Here is an 8,544-nt window from a genome sequence, read left to right as displayed (position 1 = left end):
GTCCCAGAATAAAGGCAGCAGTATTGCAGGGCATGTAATACGTTGTAAAGTTGGAGGCCTGGGTATGCCATGATGAAGCAGCACATTGTGAAAATGTTAGTGCTACTTTTCTGGATGACACATCCTTTGGCAGCATCCACATCCTTACTGGTAAAATTCACACCAGGACACATTGCAAACCAGAGAGGAGATAATCCTACTAGTTGTCTGATTTTCTTGCAATGACAATATTGGTTTGGTTGGATGTCTGTCTCAACTTTTTTCTGTGAGGTATTTAAAAATTGTTTTGAAATTCGGCATTTGGTAGGATTTTTCTTAGTATGTTCAGGACACATCTTTCTGCCATTTATCTGCAACATACTAGCCTTTTTGTCTTCATCTGTTTATCAGGCTGGGTAGCCTGAAGCTTTGTACTTCTGTTGGAAGTGTAGCTTTAAATAATCTCTGAAAAGACTTATACCCACTGATGAAAATGTCAAACCCCAAAAATTTTACAGCCCTTCTTAAGAGACTTCTTCAGTTCCAGGGAACACCAGGCTGGTAAGGTAAGGACTCATTCCTCATTGCTGTGGATGCAGAGGGTGTGGCACCTTTCTACTCAAACTGGCATAAAGGAAACAGTAGCTTGTCTTTTACTTTAATGGGAAGCTGTGGGAGAAAGAGCCCATGTAGTGGGTAGACTTTTACTCTGAACATCTGAAAACAGGCTGTCAGGGTGTCAAAAAATAACTCCAAGGTGTTCTGGAGGATAATGTTTTGTTTTCTGGTGAAGAAGTAGAGGCTACCAAATTGTTACTTATGCATTTTTCTGTCAGTGTCTTGTTTGTAATAAAAACAGAATTTTTTCTTGCCACCAAAAATCACTTTCCTGGTGCTCATCAGAGTGAACAGTTTGTCTAAAAGTTTTATATGTCTGACTTTATTCAGAGTGACTGTCTCATAACAGGTTTGGATCTGATGTTAAAACTTACCATTTTCAGGTAGTTCATCTTTCATTATATTGTAATGCACATATCCAAAGCTGGCACCGGACAGAGCATTCCAGTTATTTCCATGGTAACATTCAATACAGACCTGGATAAAAACTCATTAAATTAGGAAGTAGTAGGCATTGTAGGACTGGATGGACATCAAAGAAAGGAGCATCCTGCTTTACATTTGCCGCATTGTAATAGATTACAGATTTAGCTTTTTTTGCCACATACATAGGTGGCTAATGAAAAGGGTTTAATGCCCCTTTTTTCCCTCTATTTATAGTTGTCTGGAGGGAAGAGTGTAACTGTGCTGTCTTTTTAAGGAACATAAACTGGTATATAGACTTGGAAATAGAGGTCACTGTAATATTGGGGTTCTGTACAGCAATAAACTTTCACCTTTTCACTGTCTCAGAATCTGCAGTGGGTCATCACTGTGTTCTTCTTGCATGATCTACATGCATCTCCAAACACTTTTGCATCTTGTTTGCAATAATAACTGTTTACTTTACAAGTCAAAACCTCTATTGATTAGAATAGTGCCATGCCACTAACTGCTGGGGTTTTTTTTCTTCAAAAATCATGCTGTTCTCTCCATAATAATCCAGCAGTGGAAAAGAGCCCACATAAGTTCAATTTTCAGCTGTGTTGGAAAAAATGGGGGAAATAATTGTTTTCCTCATAGACTGGGAAAGGTTACTCAGCTTCACAGGTAAAAAATGAAATTTACATGAAATTTATACTCATGCTGGGAAGAACTTTTGTGCATGCACGTTTACCATCTTGGGAGATTAGTTGCATATGCATTTTTCATTTAGAACCTGAATAACAATGAAGTAGCTGTCACAGCCTTTGGCCTTATGTGCTAGTGAGATATAGCCCTAAAACTTTTTTGTCCATAAACAACTGAATGAATTTGCTGCAATACTCACAGCAAAGCAGAGATTATTGTCACTGTTGCTTAGAACAATTAAATATTTCAGATTTATAGTCCATAATTGTGGATTAAGGGATAGGTTTCAGGATTCTGAAAATGCTGCCATATATGTTTTACACAATAATGACAGCCAGAAAGCAAGTTTGACTAAAGCTTTGATCACTTTGCAAGAGAGTACTCATCCAATCTAAAAAGCTGTGTTGCATTCATTGTGTAAATAAATAGTGGGAGAAATAAAGAGTCACTCATGCTGACAAGATGGAGTTGAGCATAACCATCAGGTTCAATTGTAAACAAACGTTTCATAAGCTTCAAGTACAGATTTTGGACCTAAAGTAACAAATCTGTATTGTTATACATTGTGTCCAGCTCCAAAGTTTTGAACTGTCTAGAGCCACAGTCCAACATGCTCCCTTTTGTGACCACCTAACCTCTTGCTGCTGTTTTGTGTTTCAAAATAAATATTCATGGTTTGTGCATACTAATTTCTTCCTTACTACCTATTTCTGCAGCCCCTGCAAACAGGCTTGGCTACCTTTTTATCAGCAACATCCTCTGATGTTCTCTGAGAGCATGGGACTGCAGTCTCTGTCTAAAGCTACGGCCTTCAGACAGCATGTTCAGCCCTCCATATTTTGTATAATTTTATATTTATATAAAATTTATAAAATGTTGTTATTTACAACATTATAAAATGTTGTTATTTGCAACATCAAACTATGGATATAAAGAAACATATCCTTAGATGAAGAACCAACTCCCACCCCACAATGGTGTTACAGGTAGCTGAAAGTGCTACAGGGAAAGAGGGTGTTCCATCACTGCCATCCTTTCTGTGTGACACTGATCTTGAAATCAAATTTGTGGTTCATGGGCCTATTTGCCATTTTTTCTCATCTGCATGGTCTTTTATTTGTGGACCACTTTATATCTTTTTGTTATTGCCCCGTCCTGCATGTTCTTCTGAAGCCGGCATTTTCTCTGGTTTTCCACTTTTGCAAACAGCCTTGCCTGTGTCTTGCAGCAGTGAGCAAAGCCCCAGTCTGTCCTGTTGCTGTATGTAGCCATTCTGAGGGAGGACACAAAAGCCTCTTGGCTCATTAATACATATGCATTTCTAGATAAGTTTATGCTGGATATAAATGTATGGAATTTTTTTATCCGAACTCCTCCTGGCCCAAAGGACAGAGGCAGGCAATCACAGGATTGCCTGAGAGCATGTGGGTGTCAAGAAATGGTCATCAGCCAATTCTGATGCAGTATGCAAACATTTTAAATACACCCTGTTTAACTACAGGTGCCATAAAATGTATGAAAACACATTATTTTCCTGTAACTATTCTGGTATTGTCAGGTCCCTTTACACTATGTGGTGTTCATGTCCCAGCTACTTGAATTAGGTGTTGACTTTGTGGAACATGCCAGACACACACATATAATTGATATATACTCACTTTTTTTTTTTTTTTTAGAAGTTGGGAACAGGCAGAAAATAATGGAAGGGTTTGACCCAAACAAGCAAACAACTTCTCCCTCAAATGTTCTACAGCCTAAGAAAAGAAATGAAATGTAAAAATTGAAACTGCCTCCAGGCACTTTGAAGTTTTAGGATTGGCATTTACATAAGTGATCATAGTAGGCCTTGCTGAATTTGGCAGCCATGTGGGGGTTGTGTTTTTCACACACAGGAACAGCTCTTGAACAATTTCTCCAATGTATTGAGCACAAACAGGCTTTTTTCAACATCAAGCATGCAGGTCTCCTCTCTCTTTCTCATCTCTTCCTCCCCCCTCCCATCCTCCCACCAACAAATGAAGTTATGGTGACCACAATGATGGTGGACGGGGTCTAATAAAAAAACATATTTCTGATAGCGTAGTGCTGTTAAGAATGGGGAATTGGAAAGAAGTAAATTCTCCTTGGCCTGGGTCACAGTCCACACAATTGCACCAGAAAGGGAACACAAAATGCTATTGCCCTGTGCTCACGTATTTCACAGATCAGCAATAACCACAATCCCTGCGGATTAGCAATGCTCCAGAACCAACAGCTCAAATCCCTGACATTTGTGGGTTGCTCACCTGCTGTGCACTGCACTCTTTAACAGAAAACATAGATACTGCTGCTCCATTCCAGTAGCAGGGCGAATGCAACTCTGCCCTCCCCATACAGCATCAGGATTCAAGCATTCAGAGGAGAATGGAAAATCTTTCTTTTCTTTACATCCCAGGATACAACAGGCACATGAAAGGAGGGATAAAATACCTGTGATATGCTGAGAGTGGCTCTGTATCCTTGACCCACCTTTTGTCTAATATTTGGGTTATTTTTGAAGTGGTTTTCACCATATGGGCAACACAGGGATAAGAAAGAGCTTTCCAAAAAAAATGGAAACCGCAACTATTGTTACAGTTTTAGAGTGCAATTTTTTCTAAAACATTCCAAATAGGTATTTTAAGATGAATAGGAAACTGGTATATTCAACAATGCTATAAATATTTAAAAAATATTTTTTTTTTTTTTTAATTGGAGGTCATATCAGGAATAAAGATTGGCAGAACAATTAGGTCTGAGTTATTAACTCTTGCCGAATTAGTCTATGATGAGATAAAAATGAACAACTCCCACGTATTATATTAGAATTAACACAAACGATAAAAGCCTTATAGCTCTACCTCTCAGAAATTCCTTTCAGATTTTTTATACTATTGTTTCACTATCCACACATATATGAATGAACTTTTGGATCTATGAATGCTTCATTTTTGTCAAAGTCAAATTGATTTCTCTAATGTATTAAGGTTTTATATTACCTGCTATAGTTCTGATGCCTATCTTTTGTAATCTCATAGTCCAATATAAAATTTGTTTAAGTGTGATGATTTTACTTTCTGTATTTGTGTTTCAGTGTTTTCAGTGTGTTTACTTTGAATGCATATGTTGCTCATCTTTTCTGATTCTTAAGCATTAATGCACCAAACTACTTTTTAACACGTGGAGAACCTATTTTACCAAATACTGCAACCATTTTATATGACTGTCTGGTTTCTCAACTTATTGATTTATTTTTTTTACAAAAAATAGCAGCATTGAAACAGTGACGAACTAATTATTTTATTATCAAAGATGTTAGGCTAGCCAAGCCACTTAAAACAGCACAGCAGGTTTTTCTGTATTTTTGAAAATCAGATTGTAAATGGTTGAGAAACAAAGCACAGCACTTTAAAAAGCACCTGAAAGCCAAATGAAAGCAGGGAGGCACTTCCTAAAAAGCCCCATGCAGTTGTGCTTAAATAAAAGTGTTCCTCATTGAATAGTGAATATTCCCCATAGGACATTCTAGCAAGATGATGTAAAGTAGTTCGGGTGTGGGAGGCCATACCATGAAGCACAGGAAATAGTTGAAATCTTTTGATACGTTTATAATACTAAGTAAATGGGAAATGGCTACAGCTGAGGTTGTCAACTACTTCACAGTCTGGCAGATGGTCACATTTCACTGTCAAAATTTCTCTGAAATTGCATACAGAAGCAAAGTGTGCGGGCAGTTCTGCAGCCACTGCTCAAAATATTCTCTTAAAGCCATTTGCTTTCAATTTAAAAGTTTCGCTTTGTTATTCCTTGTCTCCTCTTTGAGACTCCTAAATGCTCCATACACACTTGTAATGTGTAAATACAGTGGGGTTTTATTTTCACTAATATGGTATGGATCCTCTTTACTGTACTGAACGTGCTTTTAAAAGAGTCTGCAGCATCAGCCATGACAATCTTGGAAGGCACTTCTGTTCCCTCTGGTTTGCTGTTTGTAAAAGTGATTTCCAAATCACTGAAGGAAAAGTAAATTTCCTTCCTTCCTTCCTTCCTTCCTTCCTTCCTTCCTTCCTTCCTTCCTTCCTTCCTTCCTTCCTTCCTTCCTTCCTTCCTTCCTTCCTTCCTTCCTTCCTTCCTTCCTTCCTTCCTTCCTTCCTTCCTTCCTTCCTTCCTTCCTTCCTTCCTTCCTTCCTTCCTTCCTTCCCTCCCTCCCTCCCTCCCTCCCTCCCTCCCTCCCGCCCTCCCTCACTCCCCTCACTCCTCTCACTTCCCTCCCTTGTTTTTTTTGGTAAAAGTCAATGTATATCCTATAACATGCCTTTTTGGAGCCTTTGATACAGACAGTATTTCAAAGTTGTTTAGAAAGTCTCTGGGTGAGGGGACAGAACAAAAAGAAAACTAAAAGCAGTGAGACCCTGATCCAGGAGTATCTTCTTTCAGTGCAAACTCACTACTCCTGAAACAAGGCCTGAATCTGAAATGCAAAATAAGTTTAGAATTTACACTTCAAACTGAAGCAAGTCTGTTCTGGTTTTGTTCCTCAAACATTGTATAATATCACCTCATTCACCTCATTTTTGATGGATTATATATATATATATATATATATATATATATATGTATATAAAAAAAAAAAAAAAAGGCAAACCAAACCAAAAGAACAAAAATGACATCATAGCCTGACTAAAAAGGAAAGGCTTTTTATACCATTATGTTTTTTCAATGTCACTGATCATGTGCTTTGTTTCCATATAGAGAAATATCAGTTCCTGTTCCTATTCCTATTCCTATTCCTATTCCTATTCTTCCTCTTCCTATTCTTACTCCTTCATGGGTGATGTGCTTCACAGTTGCGATCCTCCAAGTCTGTGAAAACACAAAACATCCCATTTATGCCTACCTACACAGTCTTCTTTGTAAGAGAAATGAGGGCAAGCAGGGGGCTGATATACAGGCTGCTCTTGGGAGCAGTTGGAAAGAGACCACAGTATTTTTGTGGATCTAGAAACCTTACTCCATGGTTTAGATGCATTTATTGAGTGCTCTTCAATCACTAGGCAGAACCCAAAACAAGATCTGTCTAAAGAGTATTAATACATAATCGGTATAAAGGCAACTACATATAAATTCTGGGCAACAGTTTGATTAATATTAGTTTGAGAGACCTTATAGGACACACAATTTAGGATTAAAGATTATTTTGAATACCTGGGAAGACTTTTTACCTTGAAGGATAGAAAACTTATCAGAGAAGAATTATGATATCCCAAATTATCAATATTTATAAAGGTCTCTGCTACTTGTAGTTTATGAGCTTCCTGGTCCCTTCCTAAGTTTAACTTGCAAGCCACTCATCATTGCATCCAATAACTATGATTACTGTGGTTGGGATATCAAAAAATGAAGGTTTTATGAGCAAGAAGTAGTACAAGTCTGTTTCATGAGTTATTATTTTAACTTGAGGGATTGCAGACTTTGTTTTGTCCCACAACAGCTGCAACACAGAAAGCAGTACTGCCAAGTTCACCACAAGCACATCTGAGCCCTGAACAGGATGGGTTGTCATCTATGTCCCTTTTGTTGCAACTGTTATATACAGATGAAGTGGTTTGTTCTGGTTTTGCTATAGTTTTCATCCCACCAAAACTGAAAACCCATTTAGCTTGGAACAAAAGAGTTGGAATGAGTAATATTTTCAGCACAATCAAAGCCTTTGTGCTACCCCAATTCTGCCTGAAATTTTTATCTATAATGTGACACTTGCTCATAAAATAGACCTCAGGGAAAGGGTACTTCTTACTACTACCCTTTAAAACACAGTAAAAAGAGATGCTAATTTAAAAATTCTTGTAGGAAACTCTATAATTATATATACAAATCTCATAATGGTGAGTCTTTTTTCCAGGCAGTAAGGAAATGCCACTTACTGCCCCAAAAAAAGTACATTCTCTGGCCTCTCTTAGAAAAAGCAAACAAAATCTCCCTTTCTTCATTCACATAGTTTAGTTTATGTGAATTTATAATCTCATAGAATATGAGGCAAATTCCCTATATGTATCAGAAAATCCCATGCAGATTTTCTTGTAACAAGAGCATCTTTCTTGTTATAGAGCTCATAAAATGTCTTCAAGCTTGCCGATAACACACAGCAGCCTTTAGTAGCAATCACCTACGTAGGCAAAGTCAGTAATTCTTCATTCTGACTTCAACTGACTGCTTGCTACCAATGACACTATAAGGGGGAGACAAAATTTTTATCTGGATGTTCAGTATATATCATAGGTCTTCATTTGGATTGGGTTTTTTCATTCTGTATCACACAAATGTGCTGAAGTCAGGTATGCCTTAGATGAAGGTTGTTCCAGTCCTCCTTGATTACTCATTATAGGAGAATTACCGATGCAAGAAAACATGCTTCTACTTTGAAAGTTGTACATCCTCATTGAAACATACTTATAAAGTGGTTTAGGAGTGATTTTTAAAAATTAATTAGAACTGACTTGCTTAGACCTGCAGACACAATTCTTCAACCAAACCTGATCTACACGCACCAGCATCCCTGCTTAATGCCACTGCTTAATCTCTTCAAAGAGTAACAAAGAGAAATAGTTCAAATAAACTTTTTTTTTTATACTAAACACTATTTTCTTAAAACTATTCCCTAATGTCTTAAGACCTATTTTGAATTGTTATTATATTCCATATTGGAAAGAATCAAACATAGTCTTCTGATGTTTCAGAAGCAGAGTCTGAAGTCAGAGTAATACGTTAGAACAGTTTACCTTCCTGTTATTAAGTGGTGAAGTATTTCTGTATATTTGT

This window comes from Sylvia atricapilla, chromosome Z (assembly GCF_009819655.1).
Source record: "Sylvia atricapilla isolate bSylAtr1 chromosome Z, bSylAtr1.pri, whole genome shotgun sequence".
Classification (NCBI taxonomy): domain Eukaryota; kingdom Metazoa; phylum Chordata; class Aves; order Passeriformes; family Sylviidae; genus Sylvia; species Sylvia atricapilla.
The sequence above is the reverse complement of the archived record's forward strand: the minus strand, read 5'-3'. Positions refer to the sequence as shown.